This window comes from Petromyzon marinus, chromosome 20 (genome assembly GCF_048934315.1).
Source record: "Petromyzon marinus isolate PM22_M1 ecotype Great Lakes invasive population chromosome 20, UKy_Petmar_22M1.pri1.0, whole genome shotgun sequence".
In the NCBI taxonomy this organism is placed as follows: domain Eukaryota; kingdom Metazoa; phylum Chordata; class Hyperoartia; order Petromyzontiformes; family Petromyzontidae; genus Petromyzon; species Petromyzon marinus.
The window spans coordinates 12,511,420-12,533,230 of NC_133686.1; the positions used below are offsets into that span (position 1 = coordinate 12,511,420).

General features: G+C 47.7%; 1 protein-coding gene and 1 long non-coding RNA gene across 8 annotated transcripts in view; one reads left to right on the forward strand and one right to left on the reverse strand.

Annotated features, from left to right (window-relative positions):
• The window catches only part of LOC116944082 (zinc finger homeobox protein 3-like), a 462,441-nt gene that overhangs the window by 203,254 nt on the left and 237,376 nt on the right, over positions 1–21,811 (forward strand). The gene's annotated exons all lie outside the window — the stretch shown is intronic.
• The window catches only part of LOC116944086 (uncharacterized), a 50,762-nt gene continuing 29,257 nt past the window's right edge, over positions 307–21,811 (reverse strand). The window contains exons 3-7 of one of the 5 annotated variants that reach the window (XR_012942375.1): positions 18,656–18,966; positions 17,484–17,903; positions 16,090–16,153; positions 14,267–14,354; positions 307–1,644 (exon numbers count right to left, since the gene is read on the reverse strand). This is a non-coding gene — a long non-coding RNA (uncharacterized LOC116944086). Of the gene's footprint in view, positions 1,645–6,333; positions 7,664–14,265; positions 14,355–16,089; positions 16,154–17,483; positions 17,904–18,655; positions 18,967–21,811 lie in introns of those variants that run through there. The other 4 variants (XR_012942376.1, XR_012942373.1, XR_012942374.1 and 1 more) reach the window with 4 other exon arrangements.

The window sequence follows — 21,811 nt, forward strand, 5'->3', positions numbered from 1 at the left end:
AGTAACTGTGCAAACTGTCTTGTTCAAATAAGCAGCACATTTAGTTCGTGATTTGGTTAATTATATGTATGGTACTGTAGAGAACGCATTTCACGCAGTGCAATAAAGACAAGCCACAGCAGTGCGATCGTTCCCATGAAACTCAAACTATGCACCGTACAGTAAGCCACTGCAGTCTGAGCTTCTTGAACGGAGGAGGCGGAACAGCATAACGACACGCACTCTCCTAAAGGCTGCATTGGCCTTTAAAGTAGACTCTCGATTATCCGCGTGCGGTTTAGGCAATTTGCGGATTAACCACGCACCTGAGATTTTGACATAAATTGATAACTCGTGGATTTACCTTTCGGCCCAAGTTTATAATTTTAAAAACAGTTAAACATTTCCATGAATAACAATGTATATTGGAAGTCACGCGCTTAAACTGAACAAATGTGTGCCGCGGTTAATCCGAAATCCGCGTGACAGCCGCTACAGTACAGGAGTTGCATATCTTTACAACAGTGGGCAGAGTTTGATTGATGTTGATTGGTGTGGCTCTGCTGTCCACTTAGTGGGCCGAGTCTTCTGCGCGGGAGCAGGAAAGTGTCATCACGGAGCACGCGCATCGATCGCTCGATCGTATGTTCGTGGTTTTTGGCATAGAGATCCGCGGAAAATTGATATATTTGGATCATCCGTGATTTTGAATTATCCACGGCTGTCCACCGCTTCATGAGCGCGGATAATCGAGAGTCTCCTATAGCTCCTGAAACATATTGCCATCGTACGCTACAATAGGATTGATATTTATCTGTAACATTCCATTTGTAAGACCGGTTATTCTCAGTATTACATTGTCCACAAATGCGTGCGTTCAGCCGGCATGCCATGAAGAGGCGAAACTGAGGCGGTGCCAAAACCACGAATCAAAAGGCTCGTGTGTTTATCTTTTACTTTGAGAAACCTCATGAACAACATCTCGGATAATACGTCCGACTCAGTTATGACGTTGAGGAACGTCAGCACGAGCGTTGGAAATGGTGCAGTCTGTGTGAAATATCACAAAATAGACACGGCGATGTCATTTAGTGATTCCTCTCCACTCATTGTTTTACGTTACATCCCCGGTTTAAACAAAAAAAACTTAAATGATAAATCTCTCTATCGTTTACAATAACAATACTTTAAATCGTATCTGCTGCAAACAAGTTTCACGAAGCTACTGCGTGTATATATCGAACAAAGCCCCATGTTTGTGTGTAAATACTGTTACTGCAGTGAAATATCGTGAGATACGGTGCCCACTTAAATTCCATTACAAAGGAACTCCTTTTATCTGTAAATTATTCCATCAGCCATAGATATTCCTTCCTGTTGTCGGAGATGATGGGTAACGTGAAACATATCAATGTCATTATTATTATGATACAAAACAACTCACAGCTTTGTCCGTCAGTCTGTTCCCAGTTGGGGTTTTCGGTTCGGTGTGCCATGAAGATCGAGCGAGCTCGAGAGCGAGAGAGGTTGAGGGGCACTGCTTTGTTTGCCGCGTTGCTTGCCGCGTTGCACTGTCGCGTGGTCAGCCCAGCAGCACTCGCCACCCCCGGCGTAACGACGGATGAGTGTCTGTGTCTCCGCGTGTTCAGTCCTCGCCAGGAGATCCTGGCAAGCGGTGGTGCAGCGGTTAACGCTACGCTGCGCTACGAACCCAGCGACCCGAGTTCGTTTCCCGCTCACAGCCAACACCAGTGACGATGATCTGAATCGGTCCTGGGCCTCCTCTAGGTCGACTCCGCCTTAAATGAGTCCCTGGTGCGGTGTGTAAACATCGCCACTGGAGAGACAAAGGCTGCCGGGCATGGTGCTGCCCATCCACCCCCTCGTGTGCCATTCCGGCCTTCATAGGTGCTCGATAACAGCACTTTCCCCAACAGTCTGTTCAGGCTATACGGGGGTGGGGGGTCTTTGTCAGTCCCCGCCAATGCTGCTGCTCATACTCATCTCTCGATGTAATGGGGACAATTGTTGACATCCTCTTTTGAAATTGCTCATCCACTTTTACTTTTGCTCTACAGGTTCCACAACGATTGCACATCTAAGCACATGTATTGTGCGTATCCAGCAAGCACACGCGCATCCCGTTTTTGATCCACCGCTAGATGAGGGCCCTCCCCAAGCCGTGCTGGGCGTGGGGGTTATTTAGCCATACTTCACCACCCTGATCCCCTGTGGGTCGGCGAATGCAGGGGGGAGCATATACAGTGAGGGGAAAAAAGTATTTGATCTCCTGCTGATTTTGTACGTTTGCCCACACAAAGAGATGATCAGTCTATATTTTAATGATAGGTTTATTTGAACGTGAGAGACAGAATAACAACAAACTCCAGAAAAACGCATGTCAAAAATGTTATAAATCGATTTGCATTTTAATGAGGGAAATAAGTAGTTGACCCCTCTGCAAAACATGACTTAGTACTTGGTTGCAAAACCCTTGTTGGCAATCACAGAGGTCAGACATTTCTTGTCGTTGGCCACCAGGTTTGCACACATCTCTGGAGGGATTTTGTCTCACTCCTCTTTGCAGATCTTCTCCAAGTCATTAAGGTTTCGAGGCTGACGTTTGGCAACTCGAACCTTCAGCTCCCTCCACAGATTTTCTATGAGATTAAGGTCTGGAGACTGTCTAGGCCACTCCAGGACCTTAATGTGCTTCTTCTGGAGCCACTCCTTTGTTGCCTTGGCCGTGTGTGTTTGGGTCATTGTCATGCTGGAATACCCATCCACTACCCATTTTCAATGCCCTGGCTGAGGGAAGGAGGTTCTCACCCAAGATTTGACGGTACATGGCCCCGTCCATCGTCCCTTTGATGCGGTGAAGTTGTCCTGTCCCCTTAGCAGAAGAACACCCCCAAAGCATAATGTTTCCACCTCCATGTTTGACGGTGGGGATGGTGTTCTTGGGGTCATAGGCAGCATTCCTCCTCCTCGAAACACGGCGATTTGAGTTGATGCCAAAGAGCTCCATTTTGGTCTCATCTGACCACAACACTTTCACCCAGTTGTCCTCTGAATCATTCAGATGTTCATTGGAAAACTTCAGACGGGCATGTATATGTGCTTTCTTGAGCAGGGGGACCTTGCGGGCGCTGCAAGATTTCAGTCCTTCACGGCGTAGTGCATTACCAATTGTTTTCTTGGTGACTATGGTCCCAGCTGCCTTGAGATCATTGACAAGATCCTCCCGTGTAGTTCTGGGCTGATTCCTCACCGTTCTCATGATCATTGCAACTCCACGAGGTGAGATCTTGCATGGAGCCCCAGGCCGAGGTAGATTGACAGTTCTTTTGTGTTTCTTCCATTTGCGAATAATCGCACCAACTGTTGTCACCTTCTCACCAAGCTGCTTGGCAATGGTCTTGTAGCCCATTCCAGCCTTGTGTAGGTTTACAATCTTGTCCCTGACATCCTTGGAGAGCTCTTTGGTCTTGGTCATGGTGGAGAGTTTGGCTTCTGTTTGATTGATTGCTTCTGTGGACAGGTGTCTTTTATACAGGTAACAAGCTGAGATTAGGAGCACTCCCTTTGAGAGTGTGCTCCTATTCTCAGCTCGTTACCTGTATAAAAGACACCTGGGAGCCAGAAATCTTTCTGATTGAGTGGGGGTCAAATACTTATTTCCCTCATTAAAATGCAAATCAATTTATAACATTTTTGACATGCGTTTTTCTGGATTTTGTTGTTGTTATTCTGTCTCTCACTGTTCAAATAAACCTACCATTAAAATTATAGACTGATCATTTCTTTGTCAGCGGGCAAACGTACAAAATCAGCAGGGGATCAAATACTTTTTTCCCTCGCTGTACGTGGGAACACAGAAGTGCAGTGGATCAGGTCTCAATGGTTAGATTCACGCTGGGCAGTGCTCATCGCTACAAGCAACCCCTGAGCCAGCGGTGGACATTCCAGGGCGATTGCGTAGCCTGCTCTTCCCTTTTAGTGCACCGCGTGGCGTCCGACATCAGCGCCTGCGTTATATTCCGCACGGACGTCACGGAAGACAGGAATGACACGGTTTGTGACATTTAGGCGAAAGGAAGTGCACCAGTGTATATTTTTGAGTCACGTACTCTGCGAAACATCGGCGGGATGTGGGGGGGGATAACAAGGGGTGAGTGGCTGGCATTTTGGCCGCGCGGCACGGAGTGGGGGCACGCGCACGCTCCCACGTGCGTGCACGTGTGCATGCGTGTGCGCGCGCATGTGTGTGTTTTCCCTCGTCATGCTTGGGCACCGTCCGGAAATGCCACTCTTTGCGAGCGATATAGGGTTCCGTGCAAACAGCAGCCCCGGGGGGCGTCTCCGCTCAACTCGTCCCTCCGCTCGCTCCCATGTCCCGGCCCACCTTCAAAGGAGCACTCGCCGGGGGCAAGATATCGCAACGCACCTCGGGTTTACGTTTCCTGTGGGTTTTTTTTCCCCCCATGATGCATGCGAATGTCATCTGCTTCAGTGATTTGCTCGGCCGGTTGGGGATGAATGGCCACGCTTAAACTGCCTGCAGAGGCACCTGCGGCATCGTTGCCTTTTAATGCAAATTGACATTTCGGTTAGTAAGCCTGTGGTGCTCGTTTGGGCCTTGATTATATCTCGGAAGCAAATAATTTGTCATCGCGTTCCAGCTCTTGTGTTTTGACTTCAGCAAGTGCAATTAAAGATGATGAAAAAAACTTTCACACGAACAGACATATTATCAATTCATTTAAGATTTAAAACTATCCATCGTGTATCAAGTGATCACTTGCCAAATAGCACATGCCCTTTATTTAAGATTGTATATAATATTGTCGTAGATATAAATGGAATGTTCCAGTAGGCTAGAAAGAAGTCGATTATGCACCTAACATGGTCAATACATTCCACATACTATTACTAGTTTACGATTTTATTTTACCAGGTAACGCCCACTGAGCTACGTAGCTCTTTTTCAGAAGCGACATGGCCACAAATGGTAGCTCAACGAAGTGGCTCATCACGTGGAAATTTATAGCAGCCAAATAACTCTAAAGGCACACTGATTCTAAATGTGGAGGGAAAAACCAGAGGACCAGGAGGAAAATCCACGCGACCATAGGGAGAGAGACACGCAAACTCCAAATATGCAGCAGGCGTTGTCAGGGTCGGGATCGAACCCACGACCTCCTGTGTACCAGGCGAGGTAGTTAACAACTCCTAGCCACTGTGGCGCCCCTCACGTTTGGCGACTGGAGGCAGTGGATATTTCGCTTCTTCAACAACAACAACAAACTGACCACATTCGTCAGTAGCAGCTGTAGCCTTTAAATAAATAAGTATAGAGTAGAAGACGTTTCCGGCAATGGCCATCACTCTTCACAGCACATCCACCAAGAAGCGCCATGGCCTATAACGTCGCTTTGTACAATTTTTTTTTAATTTTCAAGTCCACTCTTATTGATGAATTTGTTGAGAGGTTTTTTTTGTTGTTAATTGTGCTTGTGAACCCCCACCGCTACCACCAACGCAGCATCACCAAATAATTTGTCTAAATGTTTCTTAGTTTGCTATATGAAGCGTGTGGAAATCCACAGCACTAAAAATGCACCATCTGTGAAAGTATCCTATGTATATTTATATATTCTAAGAGTGCAAACTGCACGCACACGCTGTAATTTGCAAGCACAGCGTGAGATCACGTGTTTCTTAACCGCCAGGTAATTTCCCGCTTTTGTTGCAGCTCACTTTGCGTGGGACATTTGAAATGGCTGCTCCCTTAAAAGCTGTTCGCGCTGGCGATTTGATGAATTTTTTTGTTGAGAAACACAACTTGTCGCGTTACACAAGGTGCCGTTTGGTGGCACTCACACGGGGTAGCCTGGCAGGTGCCCCGTCGTCCGGGAATCTGTTCCGCATGAAAATGCGTCGGCTGGAATCTGACTGACAGTGGCATTAGTGTTGTTATTATTATTATAACTCCCTCCAGTGAGAAAAATCTGCAATACTCCAAAAGGAGGTGGCCTCAAATCCCAAACTATATATGTTTAAAGTACCATATTGAAGATGCGTTGGAGGATTTCCTGGGTAAAGAATTTAAAGTTTTTTTTCATTCCTGCTCAAATGTGCGTGCGTGTGTTGAGTCGTGGTTGTCGTGGTTGGTGCGCTGCGCTACAGCCAACACCGGTGTCGATTATCTGAACCGGTCCTGCGCCTCCCCTAGGTCGACTCAGCCTCAAATGAGTACCCGGTGCGGTGTGTAAACATCGCCACTGGGGAGACAAAGGCGGCCGCGCGTGGTGTTGGCCACCCACCCCCTCGTGTGCCATAGTGCAGGCCTTCATAGGTGCTCGCTAACAGCACTTGCCCCAGCAGTCTGTTAAGGCTACACGGGAGATCGTTGTTTTCGGCTACTACACTCTGCTCACACAAGCATGGGGGGCGGAGGGCGCATTTGAACTGTAGATTAAACGCACGCAACAAAACGCACGCTCTCCCCTTACATTTTTCATAAACCATCTGTATGCATGCAAAAGATGTGAAAAGCACCGTTCCGTTTTGGAGTTGTTATTTTCTCACCACACACGCACGCGTGCACGCACGCACCGCACGCAGCACGGGAGAGGCCGGAGCGTGAGAGTGCGCGTGTTGCTGTTGGTGTGCGCAGCGACTCGATCCCGTGAGTTTGACCGCCACCCACAGCCCTCGTCAAGCCGAGGCGGTGCGATCGTGGCGGTGGGAGGGTGGGGGGTGCCCCCCCCGCGCGCCACCCCAATTAGCATGCAAATGGAGCGTGCGCGCGCCGCATTAGGCATGCAAATGGGATGCGCGCGCAGCGCACGCGCGGCGCATGCAAAAATCCCCCCAGCACCCCCCAGCACCGTCCACCCTCGGCTTCGCGGCAGCGAGACGAACACAACCCGCACGGTGGCTCGCCGCGGCCACGCGGTGCGTTCGGCCGTTGGTGAGGTGGTTGTAGTGGGAGCGGCAGGAGGTGGTGGTGTGGTGGTGGTGTAGTGCTGGTGATAGTGGTGATGATGGTGGGATACCAGCGGTAGTGATGGGTCGTATGATAGTGGTGGTGGTGGTGGTTGTGTGGAACTCGTGGTAGTAATGGGTTGTATGATAGTGGGGGCGATGATGATGATGTGAAACTGGTGGTCGTGATGAGTGGTAAGTTAGTCGTCGTTGGTGGTGGAGGAGCAGGTGGATGGCTGGGTGGTGATGGCGAGGTTTAGTTCGCGCTGCTGGCTTGTGTCGGACGAGCGAGACGGAGTGTTCGACGTTCACGGGGCGCCCTGGGTAGCAGCGACGGCAGCAGTCGCCGGCAGTGTCGCGGCTCTCCGTGGTCGTCACGCTGGGGCGGTGGCCTCCGGCCGGGGGGGTGGCTGTGCACGCAGAGCCCACGCCCCAGCCGGCGGCGACGATCGGTGAATCTGGTGACTATATTGCAGGTTGCCCTCCGTATATGTGGCTGCAGTTGACCTGCATCGTGCAGCTAGCCCGTAGGTTGTCCACCGCACATTCCGTCATTTGTTTCCACTTTCCTCCGTCTCGTGCCAATATGCTCAAGTTAGTGCCACGCCTCTCTGGCACCAATCTCTTGTGATGTCGTTGTCGTCAAGCCATCCTCTGTCAGGGCTTCCTCTCTTTCCAGTTCCTTCCATTTTTTCTGAGCAACAACAAACTTTTAACTTTCCTATTGTTGTCCATCCTACTACACATTGTGTCCAAATAGTGCCAGTTTTACTTGCACAAGAGCCTAGATATATATGTATATATGGGTGCACACGTATAATGATGAACGGTGATAACCTACGATGCGGCTTGGGCGTCATGAATGCCGATATTTTCTCAATAAATGGGGATTCTCGTGTGCGAGGGCAGTGGGCCTCGATGGTAAGGGCGCGCATTCATATCCTACTCAGGGTCGACCCAGACCAGCATCCCCGCGAGATGACATAGCGTAGTACCACTCGGTACTAAGCCAGCAGTAGCTCTTCAATAGACATCCTGGGCCCAGCCATAAGAATGCTGTGAGTGTGTGGAGAGCGGCGACTCGGTGGCTATCGGACCTGGCTCCCTAACGTAGATTCCCAGCCACTTGTGTGTTTTGTTGTAGTAAGTTTTCTTGTGGTTGTTGTTGTTTGACTTGCATCCCACTGGGATTTTTTGCACACAGCGTTGGTGTACGGTGCTTTTTTTTCGGGAATATTTTTGCTGTTTTTTCATGGATTTTCTGTTTGCACAGTCACATAGTCACTTTAAGATGTTTTCTTGTTCGTGTTTTTGGTTTTTTGTTTGTTGTGGTTGCACCTGATTCAAGAGCCGAATGGCTCACAGGGCTATACCAAAATAAAGAAACTTAAACATCAGATGCGAGCGTTTCTGATGTTGAACTTGTCTTTGGCCAATCGCTGGGTCGACTCAGCCATAAATGGGTACCTGGTGCGGAGGAGGGTGCTAACGTCGGCACTTGGGAGACAAATCGGGTTGGGCACGGTGATGGCCGCACGATCCCGTCCTGCGTCATGTCAGCCTTAATAGGTGCTCGCTAACAACAGCATTCATGTTTGTGTTGTTGTGCTGTGGATCGTTTCTTTATCTGTGTGTGTGAACAGATTGGAACCCTGCCTAAATGAAAAGCCACTCATGTTAACCAACAACTCATTGTTTATGGATATCAATGTTTTTATTATTCAACATTACCTAACACGGAATTCGGACAGGATGAATGTATTATGCCCTGATAAAATATCAGTAAGAGAGTTAAAGCCCTTTGTCAAACCACTGCTGGATGAAGCATTTCCCGTAGCGAGTTTGTCATGGAAGACGCGCTTCTGCGGCCGTCTTGAACGCTCTTCCTTCCAATATTAGGAAGCCACTGGAGCTATGCCAATTTTTTATTATCTAGATTGAAAACTCATTTCTGTCGAACGTTTTTTCTTGTGTAGTTTGTTGTCCTTCGCACATCCGATTCGCACCGTTGGCTACGTACGGCGTGAAAGAAGTTGAACACGCATACATACAGGCATACGTACGTACCATGATCAGGGCTGGTATGTGAAGTGAAGGGGAGGCCCGAGACGGGTTCAGAGGTCACTTGCCATTGTCGGGAATTGAACTCAGCTTGCCTGATCTCTGCAACCACTGCTTACCTCCTCTCCCTCCATTAACACTACAGCAATTTACATAAATGATTTGCGATGATGTAGATCATCTTGCAGTGGCAAAATGTTATCTCCCTTGCCTGCTATGCAGGAAGCTCATGGGTTCGATCACAAACCCTGACGATGCCTGCTGTATATTTGGAGTACGCGTGTTCTCTCTCTCCCCATGGGGATTTCTCTCCGTGTCCTCCGGTTATTGCCCCCCCCCCCCCGTCCACATTTAGAAACAACAGCACGCGTTTAGATCATTTGGCTGCTGCAATGAATTCCCACATGTGATGATATAAGCCACTATCGATGAGCTATCATGTGTGGCCAGGTCGCCTCTGAAAAAGTGCTAAGGGCTGGTAAATAAAATAATTGATCTTAGCTTTTTCAAATCGTGCAAGTGAAGCTCAAACATTGTCACGTTGCAGCATATTAACAGGGCGTTGTGAAGAGGGTGGTGGTCCTTTTGGACTCACTGCAGTAAGTGGAATCGTTTGTGGCAATAGTCCGTTGGGAATGTGGTTATCATTAGTCGGTCACAATCAGCGACGTGCAACACGCACCCCCCCCGGTAGCACGCTGCACCCGCTTGCTGTCGGCTTTGGCGTCACACTCCAAGGGAAGCAATCTACTTGGTCCACCGATGATGAGGATCGTGCATTGTAAGTGTGCAGCACGAGACTTTTAGATATTTAGGCTGACGCTGTACTCGGGAGTAAGAGCAGCCAACCCCCCCCCCCCCCAGGCTCTATAATGTTTGGGGCCCAAATTAAAACACGTTGCCTTTCAGAATTCTCTGGTTGTCAGGTTTATAGCCTCTAACGTAATGAGATGGTTGCACGCATGAGATGAGAGCGGTGGTTCGCACCCTGTGGTCCGTGCACCGCCGCCACTCCACTCGGCCGTGAGAGGCGTATGCATGTTGAACTTCTTTCGCGCCGCACATAGCCAGAAATGCTAATTGGCGGAGCTATAGCGGATGTCATATCTGGTGCGCAAGACACCAGATTTCGTACAGAATGGTGGTGCCCAGACGCGTGTTGAGGATTGGCGGCGGTCGACCGCGGTCCAGGAAGGTTTTGGAGCCCCCCGTAGGCTTTGTAGGTACAGTACGGTATTATACACGTGTACAGGAAACCTTTGTTGTGAAGGTATCCAGTTCTGACTGAGCGGAGAAATTCAGGCCAAAAGCAGGCTTTCAGAGAGGGGAAATCTGAGCTGGCCACAGCGTTGCTCCATCCCGCCATTGTCGGCGATGCCGTGGGCTCACTTTGTCCACACATTTTAGCAGCAGGCGCAATGGCTTGCTCTTATTTCCTTAACGCTACGGGATATTCATCGTGAAGGAAAATAAACTGAAGTATTCGCCAAAAAATGGCAGTGAATATCATTGCGATTGCTTAATATTGGAAGAAAAATCTAATCGATTCCATCGTATTAATGCGTGCGCATTTTTTTTAACGAGCAGCTAATTGCTTATTACAATTCTAAGTTGTGCGCCTATAGACGTTGCCTTTACTTGAGCTGCCTGCAGATTAACAGCGTCGCCATGTTTAACTGTGTTTTAATTGACTCAGCATTTGACCAGGAATTTAAATGGATAATCCAAAAACAACGGAATGGCCCCCGTGCTAAGCGGCGCTTAGTCTCGTGTGAAGACTCGCAGCCTTTGTGTAGCGGCTGCCGAGGGGCGAGCGTCTCACAGGGCAGGAGACATGCTGGGGACGGAATAAACGGCAAAGCGTCTACCCATAGCTGACAGGGAGGGTCCTCGCCTGTAAACATCTGGCAGTTTGCCAGCATTGCTTCAAGCGAGCCTGACTGCCGATGAGACACCCGATGTTGAAACCGTGCTCCGGAGTTTTGCGAACCAATCTCGCTGAATCATGTACTCCCAGAAAGTCGTGTGGCTGAGGGGATGGGTCAAGAATGTTTTTCTTTTTTTTACGTGGAGGGGTCGGATACGGGAAAAAAAGTGTACGGTTTCCATAAAGTTGGTTCGCTCCCCCGTAATTCAGTTTACGGCATTATCTACGATCTCCCCTCCACGCACACACTCGATAACTCTCTCCGTGTAAGTTAATGTTCTCGGAGAAACCTCGTTTTTTTTCTGCAGATCAAGCCAAAATGGGTTCCTGCCCATGCTTGCGTTCCGCCAAATCTGCAGTACTCGCGCGGAGCGTAAGCGGTTCTGGTCTTCATGGCCCGCGACTCTCTGTACGGGGTCTGCAGTGGGGTGCCCGTCCTGTTCCCTTCCTGCCCATTGGGGTAACTGCCCTTCCCATTAGCGCGTGCTTCTCAGCTGCTTGTTTCCTTGTATTCTCATCTCATACAAATTATATTGTGCGCAGATGTTTTAATTCATGGTAACGAGCGTAAACTGGAAACGCCATTTGTTCGACGTGACTAAATGAGTGTGCATTTGCCTCCGCAGCGTGTATGCAACAATAGAAGCAGGTGGGGGGGGGGGGCATTGTGTAGTGCCAGTTGAGAGCCAATGGGACGCGTTTTTATTTGTACCCAGATGAATCTTGCAGTAAAAGAGGGAAACAAAATGATGGAGAGCAAAGCAATTCTGTAAAGAAGAGCGGTGTATAATAACAGTGGTCAAAGCTAATGCGCGATTAAATGCGGCAAACCCATTATATATTGTAATGTAATAATTTCATAATACTATATTATGAAGAGAAAAAGTGCTGCTGGCTGATGGGATTGAGGGATGATCACGTCCATGTGATGTGCGTCGTGCTAGTTATTTGCCGAAATAATTACGTTACGTGGAGATCGTACTTATTTAAAAATGGACAAAAACAATACCGCTACAGAGTGCAGCGTGACTAAAACTCGCTCGGCGTGACTGCCGCCGTACCTGCCAACGATCACGGCTTCAGAGGCCACCCTCCCCCCGACATCCCCGCCCACCAATTAGAGACGCAACAAGGTGGGGGGCAGGAGGGGGGGGCAACGCGCCGCCGTCAGCGGTGGCACGCGGCAGATCGCAGCCGGAGCGGGCGCCGCTCTTGGCGTCGTGCCAGCCCAGTCGCAGCGACGACGCCGGGAGAGAGGGAATTCCCGCCACGCCACGCCACGCATCGCGGGCGCGGCGTGCCACCAGCCGCCAGCCAGGAGGGGAGGCGCGGCGGCGCCGACGCGCGCCACGTGCCAGCCCGGTACCCGCGCGGACACGTGGCAGCCAAACGGCGCGCGCCCCGTGCGGGCGGGGCACGGTGCCAGCCCGTCTCCGCCCTCCCCTCGTTCCCCCCCCTCCCTCCCTGGCTGGCCGGCGTGCGCACGTTCCCACGCGTGCCGTGCCACCCGTCGGCCGCCCGCCGCTGCCGCCGCCGCCGCCGCCGCCACCTCGCCGGGTGGACCGCCGGAGCCGAGCGCTCGCTCGCTCGGATCGTCCGACGAGTGGGCATGCGTTGCGCCTCCGAACAGTCACGCGAGCGATCGGCTGCGCGGTATTGATCCCCCCGCCCCCCCTACGATGAAATAGTCACGTCAGTTAAGCAGGGCCGGGGACCGCGTTCGCTTCGCCGTGAGACTAAAACGACGCCGCTGCGATCTGCATTCCCGTTGGCCGGGGGGTTGCGTGCATGCGTGCGCGCGTGCGAGCTTCAGGCGGAGCCAGCGGTGACCCGGGAGGGAAGCAACCCCCCGTTAACATCGCTTACGTCGGCCGCCGACTTGTATCCAGCTCTGATTGACGAGAAGTATTGAGCGCTCGGTCATTACGAGGTCAAGGTGTCATCCCGCGTCTCCGGCGTTGGTATAAAATCCTGCGGCATGGTCACTCTGGGCTTTCTGCATGGTGGTAAACTCTTGACGAGTGGGAAGACCTGTGTGTCTAGGAAAAGCTTACCCCGTGTGTGATTTTAGTAGTCACAGGCTATTTTTCGTTCTGGTATTTGTGAAATAATTAGCGTTATGCGGCAGCCATGCTGGAGCCCGAACGTCGTTCGTGCGCGACGATGCGAGGTGCAGAGGGGATTGGCGATGAAGCCAATCGTGAAGTTGCTAAACGACGGAGCACAATGGAGGGACTTCCTTTAGGACCCGTCGTTGGCGACAGACAGACAGACGGGACTTGAAAAGGAAGACGCCTCACCTAAAATAATGGATTTCACTCATTTATACAGGGTGCTTCAAAAAAATGTTATCGTTTTTAATGGAAAAGAACGGATAGTACACTGTAACATGATAACAATGTAATGTTAATAGCTTCAAAAAGTCAAAGAGTCTGCACATGTTCGCCATTATTGTCAACACATGGCTGGAATCTACTCCAGGTGATCTCCACAGCCCAGAAGCACACATTTCTTGTGGCATTGTTGCAAATTCTCAGAAGTGTTAACACATTTTTTGAAGCACCCTGTATTACCAAAAGAGTAAGCAAGTTGCCAGCATATTGCATCAGGCTTCCAATCGTGAGATTTCCAATTCAGATCGTGGCTAGGTTGATTTGAGCCCATCGTTCCGCCCGTGTTGAGTGTGGCTGGCATAACCTTGCCGTGAGGTCCCCTTGGGTGGGGTCGCCACCTTCACTCCGTGGCATTTCCACTGCCGGCTCGTAGCGGCAAGTGGACGGAGGTAGCACCGTGTCTGTTGGACTGTGACCATGCGCCTATTTTTTGCGAGAGTGGATATATATATTTTTTGCAAGCATGGATGTTCCGCAATTTTTTTTCCTTTTCTCAGAATGAAATAATTCCAAATATTTCATGACTTTGCCTCACCGTTACAAAAGGATGATTGATTTTGATATGTTTTGTATATCGGTGGCCCATATCCGTTATTTCAAATGTATATATGAATGCAGTCGCTCATGCCCATGATCAGTTAAAACAGCTAAACAAAGTTTACCCGTAAACTTCAAAATACATGTTGTGTGCTTTTTGACGTGTGTTTCAATGCAATTTTCTGTAAAACCCCAAGTAGTATTATTTTATTCCTTTATGTAACCCAAGAAAATCTTACTGAGTCTCAGTACTCAAGAGGACCATGCTTTGAAATGTTTTACTAGTTTGTATATATAAAATCGCATATAAAGGGAAATTAGTGCCCAAAGGACATCCACTCATACGAGGAGAGAACACACAGACACGATTGACACCTACTTGCAGGCACCTCCATCTCTTGTAGACGGGCATCTCTTCCACACGGTGGCCACTTCGCGGCGTAAGCCTCCGGCCTGGTCTATGGTTCCTGCACAGTTCCAGCACCACACACGGAGACTTTTAACAGAAGTTAACAGCGTCTGTACCATGAATTTTCTCCGTTTTTTTTTTTATCAAACTCTACGGTTTGATTTAAAAAAAGCCAACTTATCGATGGCAATTCATGGTTAAATGACATGTATTTTATTTAATACTTTTTTTAAAATTTCCAGAATACAATTTTCATGTGACCCAAAATACATTTGTAAAAAGAATGTTTGTCGGTGTTCCATCTGTGTTGCACTGCAAGGAGGTTCGTGAAAAGCAGCTACAAAGCGGTGAGCAATATCGTGTCTGCCAAGTCAGGTGGGAGAATTTGTGTTGCCAATAAAATACTGTACAACACTTCAATCATCTTACAATATCACAGGATGTGTAATAATTTCTTGAAGGGTACTTTACAGTTATCTGTACTTGAATGTAAAAATTTGACGATAATTTAATTGGCAAAAATAAACTTCATGCCCATGCACAAACACGGTTCTCAAAGATACCCAATTTTAATTGCAATTCAGCTCATCAATAATACAAAAATTGGCATCCAGCAGCAACAGCTTTTGCTACGTCCTTATTTCACGAACGTACGACTGTCTCGGCGCCCTTATCGGCACTGCACGGTGCGGTCTGGACAAGCAGACAAAGTTGGGTGCATAGGCCGACCGGTTACACCATGTCACGTAACCGGACTTGGGTGTCCCTCTGTCGTCGGTGACCTCGTTAGAGAGCGGCGCTGCCACCGCACCGGTTGCACTCGTTCCCTCGTCACGGGACCGCGGGATGTGGCGACGGCCTGGAGTGGCCTTCATCCAGCAGCGGATTTGAGTACGGCTGCCGCCGATTGCCGACGACGATTCGTCAATGTCGCCGTCTTTTTAATGATACGTCATCGCGTTCTCCCGTTGATACTCTTAACGGTTGCAAAATTCTGCTCGTCTCTTCCGTCGCGCTCAGGAGATTCGGCGACGTCCCCCAAAAGTGACGTGACGTGCGCCGCAGCGGGCACGCATTGTTAATGCAGTTGCTTTGATTGTCATTTCAATTTTTTTTCTGATTTGCAAAAGCATGAACCAGGTCCATCCCACAAGGTTCAAAGGTCGAGATAAGTAAATTTTTGACCCTGTCACCGGGGTGCTGCTGTGACGAATGGCTCCCTCGCTTGAGGCAGCTGAGGTCCGCTGAGCCTTTTATGATGATAAATACGGGAATACGATTGTGTGACATTGCATTGTTAGGTGGCAGAATTTACTGCATGGAAGAGCTTTGGTTGATTAGGTTCACTGCGAATTACATTTGTTTTTCTTCTAAATACCACAATCAAAACAAAATTGGCAATCAGGAATTGACAAAAATGTATAAAAGCAGATTGGACTCGAAGCCAGTGCAGTGTTGCTTCGGTATTCGCTTTCTGTGCATGGTCCAAATTAATTAAAACACGCTCATTGTATTCGTCGTCGGCAGTAGTCATATTGGACATGATAACACCATTTGCACATTTTAAAAAAAGTTTAATAAGCTTTACAAAAATAATAAGAAATGTGTGGCAAGTGTTTTAATAGAGTCTGAAAAATAAATTTGTACCACTGTCAAGACCGCGTGTGGTCAACATTTTGTCGATAGAGAATTCCCATTAAACTCATCATCTTTAGCGCTCGTGTTTATGCGATTGTGCAGTGAATGATGTGCATTCAATTAGAACGAAGCCGAGCGCTGTTTAAAGCCATTACCTCCGAGGGCTCCTGGTTGACTGAGGCATCGTCATTAATGCCTGTCCACTTCATTCACCCCAGCCTGAGCAGAAGGAACGGTGCTCACAGATATCTCGCATTGATACAACTACAGGGCTCCATCAAGGCACCTGTGACCTAGGATAATCGTCATAATAAGTCAGTAAATTTGGTATTCGCTGCATCACGCCCTTTCAGATGCGCTTCTGCGGCCGTCTGGAATGCTCTTCCTTACGATATTAGGAAGCCACTGGAGCTGTCCGCTTTTAAATCGTCTAGATTTAAAACTCTTTTCTTTATAACTGCTTTTTGTGTTTAGTGTTGTCCCCCCCCCCCCCCCGCACCTCCGATTAGCACGTTTGGCTACCTACCGTGCGAAAGAAGTGTAATATACGTACATGCATTCACGTTACTGTTATAGCGCAAGACCGTCGTCACAAACCACGGTGCTGCTACGTTCCACAAGCGTAAATCCGCGGGTAGTTTCGCGGCAGGGGGGCGGTGTTGCTGTGTGTAACCCCAAACGAGTCATTTGCGTTTTAGAATTCGTTAAATTTATTCGAACCGTGACGCCGGCATCCGATCGCCTCTTTGTTTTGCATGACGTCACATGCCTCTTTAACGGCCCACCCTTCAGTGCACTGTGAAACGGATGGCGTGTCGTACTTGCTGTTGATGCGCGAAATAACCAGGGCGGCCCGCCGGATTCGAACCGCCAAGCCCTCCGACAAGAGGCGAGCGAGTAATAAATACGGTACTTAATGGCAATGCTGGATTTAAATATTTATTCAAACCTTTCACAATTATTTATTTGCCACGACTGATTGAACTATTTCGTATTTCACGTTGGTTTTTGTGGAATGTATCAGTGGTAGAAATGGTGTAAAGACAGATTGATTTGGAGGAGAACCATTCCAGTTTAGCGGTGATTTCTGGCATCGTGCAAATAAATCATTTGTAATTACCAAAAGTTAGATTACAATAACACGTAATGTTTGTATGTATGTTGAACTTCTTTCGCACCATACGTAGCCAACCGTGCTAATCGGAGGTGCGGAATAATAACACATTTAATTAGCATTTTGTGAAAATTAACACATATTTAAATATTTTGATTTAAAGCTTTCGTGACTGCAGTAATGCATATTCTTAGCTCTTTCGGTAAAGTCACGTTGAAGGGAAACAATAAAATAATACAATATATATTATTTTATTGTTTCCCTTCAACGTGACTTTACCGAAAGAGCTAAGAATACATATTTAAATACTTTTAAATTAGTTACACACAAAAATCACGACTGCACACGTTATTGTGAGCCAATTGGAAAGTTGTTTCGTTCAATTGGATGATTACAAGACGTCACACATCATCTAATGCAGCCCTGCATGCTCACCACGGGATAGCGCTTGCCATTAATGACGGATGCACGGGCAGAGAGAGATGTCACTGAAGCGATGGCCAAATGGAGGGAAGTATGATGATCATTTTTATTCAGTCAGATAGAGCTTGCTTGACGACTGAGCACCACGGTCACGAGGAGATGTTAACTACCTCGCCTGGTATGCAGGAGGTCGTGGGTTCGATCCCGACCTTGACGCCTGCTGCTGTATATTTGGAGTTTGCGTGTCTCTCTCCCCGTGGTCAATGTGCGTTTTCCTCGGGGTCCTCCGGTTTTTCCCTCCACATTTAGAAACGTGCCTTTGGAGTATTTGGCTGCTATAAATTTCCACGTGATGAGCCACTTCGTTGAGCTATCATTTGTGGCCAGGTCGCTTCTGAAAAAGAGCGAGGTACATAGCTCAGTGGACCTCACCTGGTAAATGAAAAAAACATTTAGTTTCATTTTAATAGTTTTTAGTTTGCATACACACACAAACAGCACTGCACATCAAATACTGTACTATATATATGAGTTGTATAAACAAAAACCTTGCAGACAGTACTGCAATACATTGCCACCGAAATGCAGAATAATATTGCACCTTCAGTGCAACTACAATATTCTTTACCGTGAAATGTGATCTTCATCCTGAAATTAAATAAATGTTTGCAAATGTTTACAACTGCTGTCGATATATTAAAGTAGAAATTATAAAATTACAATATTATTAATTGATGTTTATAAGTGAACGTGTAAAAGATATTCGTGAATTAGTCTTTATTCATTTTTCAAGTGTTTAAAAAATGTTTTTTTATTAATACTTTGCATATTTTTGCACAATGTTGTCTTATATTTTCCTATTTCACCTATTATGATGTGAACATCGATGCTCAAAATGAGGCTTCTGTGTTTGTATTTTCATCGCAAAGCTAATTAATGACAACTGCTAATTAGAACCAGCAAGGATAAGAATTAGTGTGTATTTGATCTTAAACACTTGCGTGTGTAATTATAAATCTTTATAGCAGGAAGCGGGAGTGCAGCGGCTAGTGTGCTGCGCGTTGAAAACCCATCGAACCGACTTTGATTTCCGCTCACGGCCAACACCAGTGACGATAATTTGAAACAGTCCTGGGCCTCCCCGAGATTAACTAAGGTGACCAGGCGTGGTGCTGACCACTCACCTCATAGGTGCTCGCAAACAGCACTCGCCCCGAAAGTCTTTAAGGCTATACGGGGGATCTTTGCCTTTGATAGATCTTGATTCAATGCACACTGCGAGTGGCATTCAGGCTTCCGTAGATAACGCTGCTCCGCTGAAGCAACTCTTTTCTCAGGACAGAATGTTTGAGCATCGAGCCATTGACCTTTGGACTTTTCACGTGAAAGTAATTCGAGCCTCAAGTCTGGCGGTGCTGGGACCTTCGCCGTTTGTTTGGTCTCGAAGAGTTCAGGATGGCGTGCCGAGCAGACAGAAGCATTTGGTATTATTAATCTGTATGGAGGAGAAACGGAGGATATGATGATCAAAATCCACATGTCATTTGCTGACTTCCAAAGCAAGAGAAACCCTCAGCAAATTCATTCCACGCAGACGTCAATTCCCAACCCGCATCTACACCGCACCTGCCTGAGAAGGACGCTGTGTGGGTCTCTGTAATCCTTGGCTGAGAACAGCACTGGGATGTAATGAAGCCTTGCTGCTGCTGTGGTGCTGTGGGCCTCCTGGATAAACTGGGTTTCATGTCATTACATATCTGGTCTAACGCCTCATCCTGGTCTGATACAAATAAACTACAACTCAAAACTAAACTATGTTTCATCCATAATACAGGTTTTTTTTTATTTACGTGATCAAACCCCCAAAACCTGTATTATGGATGATATTGGTTGCGAAAGCCTACGTGTTAAACTGACTAAACTATGTTTTAGTTTACCAGGTAAGGCCCACTGAGTTTCATAGCTCTCTTTCAGAAGCGACCTGGCTACAAATGATCGCTCAACGAAGTGGCTTATCGTGTGGAAATTTATAGCAGCCAAATACTCTAAACGCACGTTGATTCTAAACATTGAGGGGAAAACCGGAGGACCCGGAGAAAAATCCACACGACCACGGGAGGAGAGACATGCAAACTCCGATTATACAGGCGTTGGGGTCGGGATCGATCCCACGACTTCCTGCATACCAGGCGAGGTAGTTAACATCTCTCCAAATGATAAAACACTCGTTTTTAAGTAGAGAAGTACAATTGAAAGTGTAAGTGCTGCTCAGTGCTTAGAGCGGCGTTGGTTGGCACTCTTACACGTGGGTGGCTCTGGGCCATGGCTTTAAACAACAAACTGACGATGATGGGCGCCAGTCTATAGCGGGCATCGCATTACGGTCTCTCTTCTCAAACAGAGATGGATACACAAGAGAGGGCGACGTACGTAATGGCAGACGTTTGAATGATTTGTAATTTTACTTTGGCTATAAAAGGTAGTCCTTCCTCCGGGGCAGTTGCGTGGAACACACGGCGGCTCGGGCAGCTTGCATCGTTGAGTCTCGCGAGGAATTCAAATCGGTGTTTGGTTTCCCGCACTGGACACCTTCGGTTGGTTATCGCACTTTTACTGTTGTTCTGTTCCCCCCCCCCCCACCACCACCACCACCACCAAAAGCACATATTTCATGTTTTTTGTTAGTAACAATACAGTTTTATTTAACACAAACAGTGTTTTGCAAGCAATGTCATATAGTTGGTAAGGCAAAAAAAAAATCCATATGAATGTGCATTGGCTATACGAACCACGGAGTTCTTAGTTACCGCACTTAATATGCATTCGTATCAGTGTGTGTATAGATGTTGAACTTCTTTCGCACCGTACGTAGCCAACCGCGCTAATCGGACGTGTGTCTGTATGTATGTATGTATAGATGTTGAACTTCTTTCGCACCGTACGTAGCCAACCGCGCTAATCAGAGGTGCAGGGGGAGGACAACAAACTAAACACAAAAAGCAGTTCTAAAGAAATACATTTACAATCTAGATTGAAAAGTGCATAGCTCCAGTGGCTTACTAATATCTGAAGCAACAGCGTTCCAGACGGTCGCAGAAGCGCATTATAAATTGCGCGATGCAGTGACCGTCTTTGCTCAATGGCGATTAATGTGAGCATACAAGACTGAATGTGAATTTGGTTTTGACTGCTGGGGAAAGTATAGGTGCAAGAAGTCAGGGAAGACAGCGAATTAAGTTACACAAGCAATATGAACAATTGGATTCAACTGGCAATATCTAATGCAGAGTTGCCTCTGTGGTAGTAGTTACATTGGAGAAACCAAACTCCATGTCTCGGACCGCATTCGTGAACACAAACCAGACCTTAAACACGGTAGGACCAACACCTCGGCCGTGGCAGATCATTGTTATAATTCAGTAGGCTCACATGACATTGACTTTTCCAAGACAGAGGTTCTTTGTAAGCCATCTGGCTACCATGAGAGATTCGTTCATGAGGCTATCCACATATACAAGCACAGAGACAATTTCAACCGAGAAGATAGATGCTGGCTTAGCAATCACTGGAAAGATTTGATAAACCATTTCAGGTCTTAATTGATTGTTCACGCTTACGATGGCTTTCAGACAGCATACATTATTTTTTCGTCTCCCCCCTCCTCTTCTCAGAACATAGATGGACTAGTCCTTCTAAATAAACTGCCAAATCGCTGCGCGTGGCGCTAGCGTTTTTTCAAATAAGTAAATAAATAATTACACCGTTTGAAAATAAATAAATTTATTCAAACCGACACACCTGATGACGACCGTTTGTGTTATGGTCGAAACGTCGTGGGAATTTTTAAAAATTGTTTTATATATATTTTATTGTTTTATTGTTTCCCTTCTACGTGACTTTACCGAAAGAGCTAAGAATATAATGCAGAGTTCTTAAGTAAATATCGTGGACAGGAAGAAGCGTTCCAGATGGCCACAGAAGCTCATTTGAAAGCGCACAATGTCTTTGTTTTTAATAAGGTGGCTCCAAGTTCCCACAGCTTGAGACGACGTGCATGCTGCACGTGTGTGTGTGGGGAGCGGCGGTGTAGCGATTAGCGCGCTGCGTTACGAACCTGGCGACCTGGGTTCGATTCTCAGTCACGGCCAACACCAGCGACGATTAACTGAACCGGTCCTGGGCCTCCCCTAGGTCGACTCGGCCTCAAACGAGTACCTGGTGCGGTGTGTAAAGACGTCGCCACTGGGGAGACAAAGGTGGCGGGGTGCTGGCCACCCACCCCCCTCGTGTTCCGTAGGCGTTCGCTAACAGGACATGCCCCAACAGTTTTACGGCCAGCC